The sequence below is a fragment of the Silurus meridionalis genome, chromosome 3 (genome assembly GCF_014805685.1).
Source record: "Silurus meridionalis isolate SWU-2019-XX chromosome 3, ASM1480568v1, whole genome shotgun sequence".
NCBI classification, from domain to species: Eukaryota; Metazoa; Chordata; class Actinopteri; order Siluriformes; family Siluridae; genus Silurus; species Silurus meridionalis.
Genome location: NC_060886.1, coordinates 32,193,565 through 32,211,477, shown reverse-complemented (window position 1 = coordinate 32,211,477; position 17,913 = coordinate 32,193,565). Strand labels below are relative to the sequence as shown.

General features: G+C 37.5%; 1 long non-coding RNA gene and 3 other non-coding genes across 4 annotated transcripts; 2 read left to right on the top strand and 2 right to left on the bottom strand.

The window, feature by feature from the left end:
* Positions 1–3,252: 3,252 nt before the first annotated feature.
* On the top strand, positions 3,253–10,738 carry LOC124383040. The gene is made up of 3 exons (XR_006925204.1): positions 3,253–3,307; positions 10,198–10,437; positions 10,675–10,738. It is a non-coding gene; the product is annotated as an uncharacterized LOC124383040 (long non-coding RNA).
* trnal-caa lies at positions 3,917–4,027 on the bottom strand. Its single transcript has 2 exons — positions 3,990–4,027; positions 3,917–3,962 (listed from the first exon to the last, which is right to left on the bottom strand). It is a non-coding gene; the product is annotated as a tRNA-Leu (tRNA).
* trnal-uag lies at positions 6,094–6,175 on the bottom strand. Its single transcript has one exon. It is a non-coding gene; the product is annotated as a tRNA-Leu (tRNA).
* Positions 9,488–9,598, top strand: trnal-caa. Its single transcript has 2 exons — positions 9,488–9,525; positions 9,553–9,598. It is a non-coding gene; the product is annotated as a tRNA-Leu (tRNA).
* Positions 10,739–17,913: the final 7,175 nt, after the last annotated feature.

Genomic DNA, 17,913 nt, shown 5'->3' with positions numbered 1-17,913 from the left:
ATACATTTGGTCACACAGTGTAGATCAGACGCAGGATGTAGAATCACTGAAAGCATTTTAAATGGGATTCATTGGTCTGTTTTGTGTACATGCAGGATTCAGGAGCATTTTTATTTTTTATCATATTGATTTTTAAAGTTAGTTTTGTATTAAACTTGTTCAAACCAGGAAGCCTTTTTCTAAGACGCACCACCCAGTAACAGTCACTCGTTCCTCCATTTGCTCTCAGCTCAGGTTGGTGTGCAGCACGGCAGCACTTGGTGTCTAACAAAAGCCACTATCACGTCCCTGGGGGGCCTCGAACCACCAACCTTTCAACAGCCGAACACACTGACCGATTGCACCACAGAGACATTGCCATTGTTTTTTTTGGTAATTTTGAAAGCTACATTGGCACATAAACATTAAAAAAATAAACCCTGTGTCTCTGATTGTATTATTCCCCATTCTACTGGATCCACTGCAGTTTACTGGGTGGCACCTAAAACATCAGATCCCGGAAGATGCACAGGCTAAAACTCAGACACAGACACACACACACACACACACACACACACACACACACACACACACACACACAAAACCCTCACCACAACCGATAGTTCAAACAACATACAGAAAATATACTCCTGAAATGTTTAATCAGATTTATTAATAATAACAAAAATAAAAATGCAATACCTGTGCCTTCTTTGCTAAAATATACATAATTTTGAAATATTATTTGTACCTTTGTGTGTTTGCATCTATTATATTTTATTATTTGACATCTTTGTAGTTTTTCCGGTAATCAAAAATAAAATGTTTTATTGTTCATATAACAGTGACTCGTGAATTATTCTGTAAACCCACAGCATCTTCTGTGTTGCCTGTCCAGAGTAAAAAACAACCCTATGTATTCACAATTCAAGTTTCAGTGACACGTCAAATAATGTCACAGTTAAAGTATGTTTAAACCAATGATATTTGCATTGGAGGATCATGGGAATATCTTTTGGGTTCAAACAAAGACGACTATTGTCACAGCCATTTGTTGGTCAAAATTAACACCATAAAGGATGCTTACCACAGTGAGACTAAACCATAATTTACTCATGTATGGGTAAGATAGGAAAACATCTGGAATGTCAGAGGAAGAGTCATGACATTTTGACATCGAGGGAAGATTCAGACAAACTTTTGATTTTTCACCAATAAGAACCAACAACCGTTAGCTTTTTAACGCCCGAACCCTGGACTCTTAGATTAAAAGTCTGATGCTCTACCGACTGAGCTATCCGGGCTCTGCTCACATGTCTGCTGTTGCGACACCTGGTTTAAATAAAATACTTGTCTCTGTGCAAAAAAACTAACTTGAAAACAAACTTGACATTTCATCACAGAACAAATGACTGACACTAAGTTCATTATTTCACTGTATGGTGTAACAGATTGTTTCCTGTACATATGAAAACTAACTCTTGAATCTTAATTACACCAACAATCAGGGACTGAAAATGTCAGAGCCTGCAACGTGACCATCAGACTCCATTTGTCATTACAACCGTGACGAGAAACATGCAAAGCCAACTCTGTGCCATGAGGCAGGTTCCTGCAGCAACTCTGACCTTTTGGCACAACGTTATCGCATCTGACTCCAGATCCGAACCGTGTGTGTTCAAATCACGTCGAGGTCATGGTTGCAGCGCTCTTGCTTTGTGGCCTCTTTTAGGAGCTGTTCTATCCTTGATTGTCTAATGTGGAGACTGAATTTGTCCAAAGTGGAGTCTGTTTCATCAAATTAATGTTAGTACATTATAACCCTCCTATAACATGTTACCAAGCTTTGTCAATTTGCCCTAGCTGACAAAAAAAGATAACTATAAAATAGAGACTAAAATGTATTTATCACAACAACACAAAAGGGAAAAACAACAATGGACAAGGGCGTGGAACAAGAAGGAAAGAAGCACATCAACCAGGAGGATCACTTACAGCAGGACGGGGAATCTGAACCCAAATAACACTAACTGAAAGTTTGCAAAAGGCTTTGGAGGCAGTGGAGAAGAAGGACCAAAAGAAAGAGACATCAGTGGACATACAACAGGACGGAGACTCATGGACTCAAATGGAGTTGACGTACAGCCTGCAAAATGACCTGAACACAATAGAATCCGACCCTCCAGCATGTAAGGAACAAGCAACAGGAATAAAAGATGAAAAGGGAAAAGAAAAAAGGAGGACAAACAAGTGAAACCAACGAAAAGAATGAGGTCAGTAAAGGCAATATCTAATGTAGAGGTTGCCAGAAAGAGAGTCCTTAAAAAAGACATGATAAAGACTGAAAACAGGTTTGACGCGCTAAAGGACTTGGAGGAGATGAACTGAGATGATCAGTCAAAGGGAAATTAAAATGTATCTTTATTTTAAAACTGTTATGGATTATAAATTAATATCCTTCTAAAAGTTGATAAGTAACACCGTGACATCATTGTGTGATGACGTCATTTCGTCGTTGAAGTGCAGTATATAGAAAATGTAGTACAGTAAAACCCCATTGTACGAGCAACCTATAGTACGAGCAAACGGAGATACGAGCGACCTTGCTCGCAAAATTTTACCCTATTTCACTAGCAAATTTCGAAGGCACAAGCAAAGCCATGCTGCAGGTTCCCCGTTTTTGGCGGAGTGAAGCATCAGTCAATTAGATGATGACGTATCACTCGGTTGCTCTTATTGTTCAGTGCAGCAAAAACATTTTTTCACTTTTTGTGTTATATTTTTATTTCACTAGAAATCTTGAAAAATGTCTCCCAAAAAAAAGTCAGTGATGGTGCTGTGAAAACAAAAGTAAAAAGAATTACCATGGAACCCGAGAAGGTTATGAGCGTGGTACGCATCTCACACTCGCAATCAACCACTACCACATGAGTAAGTGTTCAATTATGTTTACATTACGGTAATTTGCAGTGTATTTGTTTGTTAAAATAGGCTACAAATACTTTTTAAGTGCAGAAATAAGCGATCGAATGTGATCTCGGAACGGATTAAATCGCTTTTACATTCATTCTTATGGAGAAAATCAGCAAATGGACCTGCCAAGCAATTTTCAAGAACCAATTATGCTCGTACAACAGGGTTTTACTGTACAGTCTCTGTATTTTCTGAGCAGCGCTGCAGCGCCCCCTGTCACCAAACAGGTGAACGCTTCCCAAGGAAGAACAATCAATCAATCAGTGTATCGTTCAAGGCTGGTCAGGGAACATTGATGGATAAAGATAAGACACTATACAGTGCATTTGAAGAAATAACATTCACTTGTTTTAAGGTCAGTGTTACTCTGATATAATTTTATTTTTTAATTTTTTTAGAACGATCACAAAAACAATTAATTTTCTCAAATTGTCGGGTAATCTCAGCAAAAATATAATTATAAATATAGTTTGTATGTGTTATGTTCAAAAATAGATTAAATAAAAAAAGGTGCATATGACATACATATTAGGTCTAAACATCAAGCATCGATTTTAGGTGCATCTTCAATGGAATGAATTTGTGTAGGCAGAACACATCAATAAAAAGGAACTACATACCTGTTTTTACTAACTCCCTTTCCACTTGGTCTCCTAAACACACAACATATGTACCTTTCTCCTCTCCATCATATCAGCTACCTCTCTCCCTTTACCAGTAATAGTAATTGGGACCGGCACTAAGAGTGCACTGGCTTGTGCAACCCTATTGGCTGGGTTTTTCCTATCGATCTGTCTAATTTATATATCCATCTTCCTGCTAGTCTGTATTAACAGTTTTTTTCTGGCTGTTTTTCCCACTATTAGGTAACTATCTACTTGTTTATTCTGTATGTCTGTGTTTGAAAGACAAAGGGAAATAATTATTTCATTATTGTTTTGATTTCTAATGAAAATAAAGTCACTGTCAGAAGTGGGATTTGAACCCACGCATCCATGTGGAGACCAGAACACTCAGTTTCCTGGAAGGTATAGAACCTTGAGTCTGGCGCCTTAGACCGTTCGGCCATCCTGACATACAGGCATGTGTTTCTTATCACCTTAGTGGCTGATAAAACTATTTTTACAAATTTCTGTCTACTTGTTTGTCTTACCTATCCTTCTATTTGTGTTTATTATCTATCTATGTCAGTCTTATCTGGTTTTCTGTCTGAATGCATATATATGCCTGTTCATCTTTCCTATCAATCTATTGATTTCTCTAATTTATATATCCATCTGCCTGAAAATAAAGTTACTGTCAGAAGTGGGATTTAAACCCATGCCTCCATGTGAAGACCAGAACACTCAGTTTCCTGGAATGTATTGAACCTTGAGTCTGGTACTTTTAAATATTACTCTGTCTGTCTGTCTATCTGTCTGTCCACCCGGCCATCTATTTGTCCGCCTTTTTGTCTATCTATCTGCCTGTCAGGTTTATATTTTTTTCTGAATGCCTTTCTGACTGCTGGTCTTTCCTATCTACCATGCTGTCTGTCTGTCTGTCTGTCTGTCTGTCTGTCTGTCTGTCTGTCTGTCTATCTATCTATCTATCTATCTATCTATCTATCTATCTATCTATCTATCTATCTATCTATCTATCTATTTTTATAGCTGAGAAAGAAAAGACATGGTGAATAAACGTGTGTTGCACTGGAGGATTAATTTCGCCTCTTTCATATTTATTTATTTATTTATATTTTAATTAAAAATGATCAAACAGAAATGTTTTATACAAAAAAACTAATTAAAAATTGTGTTACCTAATAAATGTATCCAGGTTGAACAACAACCATATAGAACACAAGCAGAGAAAAGATGATGATGATCAGGAATGTCTCTGTTCTCAGTCATGTTTACATCACTGACTCCCTCTGTCTCATTCATGTTAACCCCAAACTCTTGTTGCCTTCTGACTGCTTATTGTTGACTTCGTAAACTAGTCTACATCTGTGGTGTGTGAGAGCCAAACAGAAAAATTTCCATTGGTTTCCCTTTGATGCACGCAAGCCACAGTGGCCTTAAGGCAGAACCTTGCGTAGTCATGGCTAAGTGGGTAAGGCGACGGATTTAAAATCCATTGGGGTTTTCCTGCTCCATGTTAAAATCTTGCCTACGTTTGTGATCTTCGTTTCTTACACATTTCCCACAGCTTGTTCTGCCAGAACACAGCTCTTTAACACTGCAGCAGAACTATTTTAAGTCAACCCTGTAGATAATTAAACCACAAACGAAATACGTCTGCTACATTTGCTGTTCAAGTCTTCTGTTGCTTGTTTGATACTGAAATATTTTGGCAGAATTTCACTGAATATCGAAGACTTATCCAAATGCTTGAGCATGTCTTTGGACAAAATGAGTTGAAACCTCGCTGTGACACACCAGTCTAGCTTTCATTTGACATCACTGGCTTGAACACTTGTTTTGTTATCATGATAGCTAAGCATGATCTCTTATTTGAACAGAATCTGGTTCCAGGAATGACACAAAAGTGTGCAGCTGTGTGGCTAAATCTGTGTGTAAATAAAGTGCAAAGGGAAAAAAATGCAACGTCTTATCTGCTAGTATCCTCAGATTCTTTATTTTATCGTTTCTATAGTGGCATTTTATCTTAATAATTCAATTAGGAGATGGATCATTGATGAACCATGACACTCTTATTTACAGCGTTTGTGAAAGAAAAAGTGTCACATAAAAGTAAATCAGTGTATTGCATAATGTGAACAAGTGAAAAGGACAGATTTCACAACAATGCTGTACAGAGTACACTGATCTGCATAATCCAGTCCTTTATTGTTTTCTGAAAATAAGCTTAGTATGTGTGTTTTGGACCTATCTGGTTGTTCGGAGAAATAAATACAAATCATTACTTTTTGACTAAAAAAGGCTAAACTTGACAAACTAAAAGAAAAACTGTGTGCAGTGCAGGATAACCTTTGTATTCTATTTGACAAGAGCTCGTGAGACTGTTTAACATAGAGCTAAAACAAGCACCTTTTGACTAGCATTTACAGCGACCCTCGATCTCAACGGATCTAGGGTTTGGACCCGCTGATTAAATTCTGCAGTATTTCCGGAAGGAGATTTGACCAAATTTATAAAGTGGCAGTGGTGGGATTCAAACCCACACCTCTAAAAAGACTGGAGCCTAAATCCAGCGCCTTAGACCACTCAGCCACGCTACCAGTTAAGCTCTGAGATAGGACTGCCAGCTTGTGGAGGAGATGCTGTTGCGGCATGCACAAAACGCGCTTAACAAAAGACTTTTGTTTGAGAACAAAGTGATACAAAAACACACAAGAGGCTGTGCAGAATTGGCAGTCCATTGCATTTCCCTCTGATTGTCAACAATCATCCACATATAAAAACAGGATTCAGACGCAAGTTTTTTTGCCACTGTCGTTTTGCCACAGCTGTGACGATCTATTCCAATTCTATTTTAATTTGCATCTGTAAAAATAGCCTTATGTCTGATAAAATATTCTTAGTTCTGCTACTTTATTGTATAAGTTTTCCCTTTATATTCCTCCATATGCTGTCTTCTTTTAAATCTTTAAACGTGCGCAACCAATATTCATTTACAACAGGCCTCTTAAAAACAGAGTCTCTAAAAAGGCAATAAAACATTTTCACAGAACATGTTTTAAAAGCAAACAATTTTCCTCCAAGACTCACATTCACATCTTTTTCTTCTTGGCCCTCTTCCATGTTTTTAATTCTTTTTAGCCATTCTTGAGGTATAGAGTTCTTGATTACATCATATTTATTTTCTATTCCTGTCCGCCAAAATCCTCCTTTGCCTCCTCCATTATGTCCACAATGTATTGTGTTGGTAAAAACCCCTCTTTGAATTCATATAAAACATCTCTTACTTTCATAATACCCACATCCCACCATTTCTTAAAGAATATCTCTTTCCCCTGATTTAAAATGCCATTGTTTAAGAATAAAGGCTGATTTAAAATGTTCTCTCTTTCTTGTGGATTAAAATGTACATGAGATAAAAATGTGCCCCAGGCCCTCAAGAGTTCTTTATAAAAGTTTGGCAACCCCTCCGTCATTCAATTCTTTGTTTTCATTCACAGTATTTTGTCTCCACGATTGAAGTTGCTGCACTTATTTAAGAAAAAACCCATTGTTGCTTTCCATGCCGCCTTGTTTTCTTCATCCATGTATTTTTTTTTATCATTTTCACCCTCAGACTGTTTTTTCTTTGTTCCACATACATTAACTCCAGTCCTCCCTTCCCTATTGCTCCTATTAAAGTGTTGTATGCAATTCTTGCAGGTTTCCCTTCCCATAAAAAATCCTAAAAACATCTTTTCAGCCTTTTTTTCTGCCCACAACGGCATAGATGATGTGTATAAAATGTACCACAGTTTAGAAATCATTAAGACGTTAAGAACTAAAACTTTCCCTTTTAGTGTTAATGTTCTCATTTTCCAAAATATCAACCTCCTTTCAATCCCTCCTAATATTTCCTCCCACATTGTTTCTTCAGCTTTCTTTTCATCCCTCCACATTAAAACTCCTAAAATCTTTATTTCTTTTGCTTCCATAAAAGTAAAATGCTTCATTAAAACCGCCGCCCTTCCGAATCTCATGTACACCGTTTTATCCTTGTCTTATTGATCTGATTATTTTAAAACACTGTGTTAAAAACACATTCCATTTAATTTTTGTTACTGCACCTTTGTATAAGATCCTAATCCATTTAATAAAATGTTCTCCAAACCCAAACCTCTTTAAAACGTCAAATAAGAAACTATGTTCCACCCTGTCAAATGCTTTCTGAAAGTCTAAACTGATAATAAAACCATCTTTATTCTGCTCACGCATGTATCTTATCGTATCTTTTATACTAATATTTGTGTCTGCTATATCTCTACCCTTTACACCGTACACTTGGTTAGTTTTAATTATGCTCAGCATTACTTCCTTCAGTCTGTTGGCTAAGATTTTGGATAAAATCTTAAAATCAGTATTCAGCATAGTGATTGGTCTGTAGTTTTTAAGATCTGTTTTCTCCCCTTTTTTCTTGTATAGCAATTTTATTAAGCCCATTCCCATTTTTTGTTTCAACTCTCCTTTCTTAAAAATATCCACATATACTTCTTTTAAAATACAAGTTAAAATGTCTTGAATAACTATATATATCTTGAATAACTCAGGATACTAGCGGAACAGATGTTGCATTTTTTTCCCTTTTGCACTTTATTTATACACAGATTTAGCCACACAGTTGCACAATTTTGTGCCATTCCTGGAACCAGATCCTGTTCAAATGAGAGATCATGCTCAGCTATCATGATAACAAAACAAGTGTTCAAGCCAGTGATGTCAAATGGACTCTTTTTGTCTAAAGACATGCTCAAGCATTTGGATGAGTCTTTATTATACAGTAACATTTAGCCAAAATCTTTCAGTATCAAAAAAGCAACAGAAGACTTCGAACGGAGTCAGCATGTTAAATAGTTTTCTCTCATGTGTTTTCTGAACTGAAGTCTCTTCCACATGGGAAAATTGACCAAGAAGGTACACCCCTATCTGAAGTGCAATTCAAACCCACACCTCCAGAGGAGACTGCAACCTGAACGCAGCGCCTTAAAAAGCTCAGCCATCCTGACAGCCAGGCTTTCACTTTTCTTGCATGTCTAGGCCATATGGTGAACATGCAACAGTATCAGATTTATTTCGTTCGCGGTTTAATTATCTACGGTTTTGACTTCAAAAGTGCTGCTGATCCACTCAGCCATGGTTACGGAAGGTTTTCCCGATTCTGCACATCCATCAAAAACATTTGTTTTACTGATGCGCCAAATCTCAAATCAGAATAATTTTTTTCTCATAACACCAAAAAGAACATAAATTACTGTCTTTTTTGATCGAACAGAGCAACACATCATTCAAATATGTAAAGGCTCTACTTTTTTTTGTACACAATAATAATAACAACAAAATGCTGTGCTTTTGTAAAGTAAAGAAAACAGATAGGGGGCGCTTTCTGACGTCTCTGTCATCTCTCTTCACATTTAGAACAGCGCGATTAAATATTTGAATCGACTGACAGCCCTAATATTAATATGATGTGAGGTCCAGTTACGAGTGTGACACTGAAACAAGTAAAAACGAAGCCTTTACTACTAATTAAGTACATGTCAAAGCCCAAACTTCTTCACTGTAACTTCAGTAAAAAAAGTATAGTCAGAACTTCAACTTTTACCAGAGTCTTTTAAAACATGAATATCTGTACTTCTACTTAAGTGAAGGATGTGTGTACTTTTGCCGCCTCTGCAAGCAGGCAGATGGATAGATTAAATAGATAGATATTAATCGATAGGAAAGATGAGCAGGTATATAGGCATTCAGACAGAAAAACAAAAGACTTACATAAATAAGAAACACAAATAAAAGGATAATTAAAATAAACAAGTAGACAGAGATTTGTAAAAATAGTTTTATCAGCCACTAAGGGAATAAGAAACACATGCTTGTATGTCAGGATGGCCGAGCGGTCTAAGGCGCCAGACTCAAGGTTCTATACCTTCCAGGAAACTGAGTGTTCTGGTCTCCACATGGAGGTGTGGGTTCAAATCCCACTTCTGACAGTGACTTTATTTTCATTAGAAATCAAAACAATAATGAAATAATTATTCCCCTTTTTTGGTTACCTATTAGTGGGAACGACAAGCAGAAAAACATGGCAGCATCAGTCGAGGATCTGGCAAAAAGTGTAACTGAGTTTCGGGAGACAAAAAGGTATCACTAAAGGATCAAATAAACAAGTCCTTTATCAATCTTTATCTTTATCAGATAACAGACAAGTATATATACACACTGGATAAAACCCGAGCCTGTTCCTGGTTGGGTAAGAAAACATAGTAACCAGGGATGTATGAACCCAGACAAACACTTTCTGTGTACCTTACATACTCACATCATAAAGATCCTATAGACACTGAACAGACAACATAGGAATGTGTTTAGAGAACCAGTGTGAGGCCCATCTTAATACTAACAGATATGAAAAAATATAAAAAAATTTAGGAGGTTGGCCGAACACTCGAGCGCCTTGCAACCCTTGTCAGACTGTCCAAAGAACTCCAGCAACTAGCTCAAGAATGAGACCCCCATATTCTTCATTTGTTGCAGTTCTCAAATGCAATCGAAGGTAACATGTCTGCTTATTATTAACCTTTTTACCCAGAAGAAAAAGCAGCACCAGCAACTCCCCATAACTGTGTTCATCACTCGGAAGAAGACACCAGACACTACGCCTTTAGCGACAACAGAAGTTATGGACGAGGGTGAAGATACTGCACCACCTGATGAAGAGCTGTAATGCTCTTCTTGGGTATGCAGTACATTCATTTCATCACCTTCATCATCATTAGTACTGCACACTTAATTCATCATCATCTTCATCATTCAAGTTGTACCTTCACTGGTGAGTACCCATATAGAATTTTTATGTTAAAATGGTAAATTACGTAGATTACGAATATTAAATGTTTAAAGCACAGAAAAGGTTCATAAGAGTGTCGATGTGGTTTATAGATTCTGTATACTGTACTGTATACATATTAGATTGCCACTTCACGTTCTTTCGCCTATCGGGGGGTCTGAAACGTAACCCCCACGATAGGCGAGGGATTACTTTATATCCAAATCTTTTATTTACTAGAGAGGACCTTTGGCTGATCCTGAACACTTGGCTGTTGCAAACAAGAACAGAGCAAACACCGTACCAAGACGTCTCTGTAGCAGCAGTTTTCAGGCTACTTGGTATGTTTACTGTAAATCTTGATTTTGAGCATCTTCTCACATTATTTGTGGATTGTTTAGTTTATACTCATGTTCTTTGTCCATCTGAAACAGGACGACTTGGCTAACAAGGGCTTAAGGAGAAACTCCCAATGTCAGTCCAAAATCTGACAAAAAAGCATAGTAGTGTTTGGAACAGAAAAACTCAGAAAAGATATCATTAAATCTTTATTCTCTGATGTTTAGCTCTTTATCAACAGGAAAGTGCTTCAGCAAGTCCTAATTTTATGATGGATTTTGTGTGCAGATTTGCCGTGGGAGCTGCAGCTTGCGGTGGTTTATGCCACTCATGATCTGGCAGCCAGCAACCCCAAAGTCGCTGTAAAGATTTTGGAATCATGGTGGCAAGACATCACAAAGCTCATTCCTCCAGCCATCACCAAGCCTCAGACTCTCTTTATGAATAATTTAATAGATTACTTTTATAGTGATTTACATCTAAAACTTTTGTTCATAAAGAAATAAAATACATAGATCTGTACAGTGTTATCTGCTGTTTATTATAGTTTATGTTTATGTGGAAAAAGCCTGTATGCTATAGACTCCATGATGGAGACATCAGACAGTTCGGATCAGGACCAGCAAAACCCATCACAGTGAGCACTGGGACCTCAGGGCCGTATCCTCAGTCACCAGCTGTTCACACTGTGATTCATGCCTGTGCTGCAATGCACAGCTCAAATTATCAAGTTCACCAGTCACATGACTATGGTGAGTCTCATCATCAAGAACAACGAGACGGCTTTCAGACAGGAAATGCAGTGGATAATGGATTGGCGCAGACTCAACAATCTTGTGTTCACCTGTGGAGAAACTCACCTGGTCTCTCAAATCCTCCAGCATTGTGGATGATCAAACACACACCCTTCATACACACTTTTACCCTCTGTGGTGACTGAGCGCCAGGAAATGATACACCAGTGGAAGTTTGAAAAGTCACACCGTAACAAGAAACATGTTGATGTGCTGAAAATGGTGCACAATCAGAAGAAAAAATATTGATCATGTCAAAAAAATAGAATTAAACTGATAAAAAGAAGAAAGTACAGATATGTATGTACAAATTAATTGAGTGAAAGTGAAAAGGTGTCTGAAAAATAAATAGTGAAGTAAAATACTGATAGCAGAAAAATTGACTTAAGTACAGTATTGAAGTATTTGTACTTCATTACTTCACACCTCTGCAAGAGTCCCAACTCTTTTGGAATTGGGGTTGTATTTCAGAGATGTTGTAGAGAAACAGGAGCAAGAAGAATTAAAGAAGCCAAACTGAAATCCAGTCAGAGTTTCTCACAAACTGTTCCTGCAGGATGCAGACCAGGCAGCCGTCTCACATGAGCTGTTTTTCAGAACTTTCTATTGAAATATTTAAAGTTTCTCAAAGTCTGTTACACCAAACCATAAACAATCAGACAGTGCCATGTTAAGCCTTTAGGCTGGATGCTGGTTTGTGATGGTTGGATGCTGGTTTGTGATGGTTGGATGCTGGTTTGTGATGGTTGGACGCTGGTTTGTGATGGTTGGATGCTGGTTTGTGATGGTTGGACGCTGGTTTGTGATGGTTGGACGCTGGTTTGTGATGGTTGGATGCTGGTTTGTGAATGGAGGGAGGAGCCAGAAAAGCATAAGAAGGAAAAAATGCATAAGCGCACATGGAAACCAGGGGATATTTTATGAGGTTAATATTGAAGCTTCTGCTAGAGATGATGAATGCGGCGGTGCAGCTGTGGCTACAGTGAAAAGAGACTTGTTGAATTGTGTTCACTGGGTTTCCTGCTTTAGTTAACGGCTTTCATTCACGCTGTATGAAATGTCTGTGATGCAGCGCTCTGTTATACTGCATATCTGTATAATTCTATAGCTGTGGCATCATAATGATGTTATTAAGAGGGGGATTGGGACTGAAGACCTGCCACTGTATAAACCATTAGAGACAACGAGTAACGCTGTGCAGATCTACTGTCTATTTTATTTATTCATGTACAAAAATATACAATGTTATAAATATAATCTATAAAAAATATTTATAAAGAGATCACATTTTTAGGCTTTATGTGATGATGGAGGAAGCTGATCTAAGGCACTTGGTGACGGCTGAGGGAACGCGCTTGAATGTGATCTTGTTCTGCTTCAGGATCAGTTGCAAAACAAAGCCAAGGTGCTCGTAAGCTCTTAGTAAACGCTTCATGGAGAAAACATAAAAAGGAAAAGCATTTAAACACATGCAAAGGTTATTAAATACAACATGCTCTAAAATTAAAACACACCCAAATACACAGGACCAAAAACAGTGTTATTAAAAAAGGGGCTTCTCTGCATTTAATTGATGCTTTTTCTAAAACAACTCATATAAAGTGCCAGGAAAATTCCTTTGGAGTTTTTAGTCACTTACTTTACAAAAACATGCTGTATGTTACCACTGAAATGTTGCAGTAGTTCTATATTATGAATCTGGACTTTTACAAGTCCAGTAGAATAAACTAAAAACACTAATAATAATAATTATAATAATAAGAGGAAGAAAAAGAAGAAGACAAAGAAAAAGAACTGCATTAGTTATAGAAACAGTTGAATTGTAACACACAGGTCACATTGACAATTGTCAGTCTCACACTGCCCTCTAGTGGCACTGTCAGTACTTGACTTTTGCTTAATTCTGAGTAAATATTTTTAATAATTTGTTTGTTTTATAATATGTTTATGATGTATCTCTCTCTCTCTCTCTCTCTCTCTCAGACTAGAGTACAGGTGTGCAGTAAAAAAGCTCACACATCTGGCCTATTAAGGAGATGTGTGAGTATGTTGAGCAGTGTGTCAGGTTTCATTTAACACTGTATCATTTTATATGCCTTCATCCTGTACAAACAACTGATGATGTTTGGGAGTGTAGATGAGAGAGCTGGTCTCATATTGCTCCAGAAAATTATTTTTAAGTTACTGAAAATAATTTGCTTAATTGTTTAGTGGCTGTTTCTCTGATGTAGTGACTGTCAGAGTAATGAAAATACTCCACCATGTACAGTAATTGGGTGACAGTAGGTAGCGCAATAATGACTTTGTTTATTCATGACAATAGAATGAATGACTTCAACTTTAATGAAAAACAAACACAAAGGTGAAGGAGAGAGATCTCAAAGTGAGCTACCTAGTAGCTGAACTCGTAGCCTAATCAAAAAAAGCCCCACACTGTGGCAGAGACATTAATGCTACCTGCCTGCAAAGACTTTTTATTTTTATTTTATATATATATATATATATATATATATATATATATATATATATATATATATATATACTGTAATTTCTGGACTATTAAGCGCATCCAAATATAAGCCGCATGCACTGAATTTTATAAAGATTTTTATTTTGAACATAAATAAGCCGCACCTGTCTATAAATCCTACACTGGAACTAATGAACTTTACACAGGCTTTAACGAAAGTCAGTGTCTGTTACACGGCTTGTATCCAAACAGTAGCCTACCAAGAAAGTCATTGTTCACTGTCTTCCTCCTTTCTTTCACAACACTTTCTCTCGGGAGTTTATCTTTTGGCATCGTCGTGCGTTTAAAAATCACCATCGGTGAAGCTTTTCTCCCGATGCCGTGCAGCTCAGAACAGAGTTTTTCCATGCCCGGTTGTTTTCAGCGTGACGAATGATTCGCTTTTCCTGTAGACAGTCCGAGTGAGCGGCAGGAAAACGTCAGAGGAACATCATCCATATTTATGATGTGGTGCGGCCCGATTCAGTGGGAGCGCATCTGATTTACATAAAGAGTTTCATTGGTTCACCTGAACCCGTTCGGCAGTTTCATTAGTCTAATGTTACGGGGCTCAGTTTTTTAGCTTGAAGTTTGTGAAACCAAAAAAATCCCAGGAAAAATCCATAAATTAGCCGCATCGTTGTTTAAGCCACGGGGTTCAAAACCTGGGAAAAAAGTAGCGGCTTATAGTCAGGAAAATACGGTGTGTGTATATATATATATATATATATATATATATATATATATATATATATATATATATATATATATACATTTCTTTATTAATGCCAAAAGAACAAGAAGTATTACATACTCTTTAAATTTACACTTACTTATGGAGAAAAACAAAAAAAAATAAATACACTGTACATTAAAATATTACATACATTTTAAAGTTTTCAGAGCATTACATGTTTTCAGTGCTTTTTTGTTTCTTGTTTCTTTTAAGAGATTCACATACAATCAGACAATAGACAGACAGATAGATAGACAAAAAGGAAGATAAATAGATGGCTGGATAGATAGACAGACAGACAGACAGACAGACTAGTATTTGAAAGGTACCAGACTTAAGGTTCAATACCTTGAGGAGTGTTTTGGTCTCCACATGGGTTTAAATCCCACTTCTGACAGTAACTTTATTTTCATTAGAAATCAAAACAAAAATATGAAATTAATTCTCCCTTGTCTTTTAAACACAGACATACAGAACAAACAAGTAGATGGTTACCTAATAGTGGGAAAGACAGACAGACAGAAAAAACTGCTAATGGGTCAATGACGTGACGCCCCGTTTTTCTGTCCGGGTTAATTTTATTTTGCAAAAAAAACTAAAAAATACATAAAAATTTCTCATCTACTTGTTATACCTTCTTCACCTACCAAACCACTCTAACTTCTCCAAATTTTTTAGTTTTTCATCATTTTTCTGCTATCCGAAGTGCCAAAACATCATATGGGGCGACCGTCCAGCCTTGACTTTTGTTAGGACAACTGGTTTAAAAACAGTTTAAATCAACTTAAATATATCCCTTTTCCTAGTTGGCATAATTTCAAACATGTTTTACATCCATTGACAAAACTATAAAGCATTTGCACATATATTTCTATCATGATATACAAACGAATGTTGTCCGAATTAAGTTGATTCTATCCATATCATCCGGGGCGACCATCAACAAACCACAATTTTGGGACCTTTATTTTCAAAAACATCTCAAGGATGGGATATTGCATCAGCCAGACACAAGTGAAGACCCCCTGGAAACAACTGTAAGGTAAATCAGTCTCTCTCATATAGTAAGAAAAAGCTGTTTTTTAACTGCTGTAATGTCGTAGTCACTTTTGGTCATCATGTGGGGCGACCACCCCAAAACTGTGAATTATATATTTTTCCCACAAATCTATATTTTGATGATAAATTTGATAGTGCTTTGTCACTAGAAGAAGCTAGTTTGGTTTATGAGGCTAACTGTTAGCCTGTTATACTTGAGTGAACTTGAAAACATCATATGGGGCGACCGAGTATCATGTGGGGCGACCACTGCTGAGTGTTTTAAATGATAGATACATGTCCTATATTTGTAGTTTTCATATTCTATACATCAATTATATACATAGAGTTAATTGTTTAAGCATAATTATTTGTATATTTAATCTTTTTTTTTAATTCAGCCATTTTCCATTCCTTTTATAGGGATAAACATTTTTTTGTTGTTGTAGTACAATCCTACAGGAAAAATGTAAAAAAAAAACAAACAAAATAAATAAAAAAACTACACAATGACATTCTATTTATGTGACTATACATGTATTAGTCATTTAAAACAAGTTTTAACCTATTTTACCTATTTCCTAGATGGCACGATTAACAAGCAAAGAGAAGACTGCTCGTCATAGACAGAAAGTCAACTCCGACCCTGCAGCAAGTATCTTGCAAGGACAAGAGAGAGGTAAAGAAAAAAGGAGGTAAGAGCACAGGTGTAGAATGTTTATCTTGTTGTTGATGAACAACTCTGTACACTATTGTTTCAGCTACCAAAAAAGAAAGCATGAGGGGAAGATTCCATATGTGAAGTCAGATGAGTTATCAGAGAGGGAGAGGAATAATCTGAGAAACAAGTGAAGGCTGCATCTAGAGGATACAGGGAGAGAAGAAAGATGGAGAAGGCAATGTTGGACCTTACACCTCAATCCATAGAGAACACTCTGCCAGATCCAGCAGGTGTAGAAGGAGTGGAGGGGCAGCAAGAGAGTCCAGGGGGGTGTGTGGTGGTGGATGCTCCACCTCAAAATGAGGATTTCCATCCACATATGTCCTCCACACCAGAGAGAAAAGATAGAGAAAAGAAAGCTGAGAAACGTTGTAAACGACTGCGGGCTGAGAAGCATGAATTAAGAAAGCTAAACATAAATCTGAGGAAACAACTAGCAAAGATGAGAAAAGAAAAGGAAAGGGCCAGAAAAGGTGAGACGAGGGCAAAAGATCCTATGCAACACTCTCTGACAGCCTGCGCCATGACGAGCGGGCGGTGTGGGCACATCTAGAGCCCATCTTAGGAGAGCTTTGTGAAACCTTCCCACAGATCACAACCCTCCACATTCAGAGTGATGGGCCGGTTACACAGTACCGGAATAAAAACAACTTCTACCTCCTCAGTACTGTCCCTTTCCTTTCTGGGTTCACTAAGGTGACCTGGAATTATTCAGAAAAGTCTCATGGGAAAGGGGCCCCAGATGGGATTGGTGGGGCAATAAAAAGAGAAGCAGATCGCTTTGTCCAAAGAGGTGGTGAACTTCAGACACCACAACAACTCTATGAGATGCTGAACACAAGATTAGGCTCAAGCATCACACACTATTGGGTAAACAGAGAAAGCATTGAAAAGTGTGATGAGCTAATTCCTGACAACTTGGAGGCTGTGAAGGGCACCTTTAAAATACACCAGGTTTGGTCTACCCAGCCTTCAAAGATCACTCACAGGACTGTGTCATGCTTCTGTAGGAAAACAGAGAGGAGTCCATGCCCTTGTTACAAGCCCGTAACAGTAGACCTGAGAGTGAGACGCACTGTGTGCAACACTGAGAATCCCCCAAGCTCTCCTCCTCAACCACCTAGGGAACAAGAAAAACTAGATCTTTGTGGCAAGTTTGTCATTGTCATTTATGATGAAAAGCCTTATGTTGGCCAAGTGCTTGAGGTTGTGGGAGAAGAAGTGCAGGTCAATTGTATGCTACAATCTGGTGACAAAAACCTCTTCATGTGGCCACAAACTGTAGATTTAATTTTCTACTACAGAAAAGATGTGCATGCTGTGATCTCAGAGCCTGAGCCAG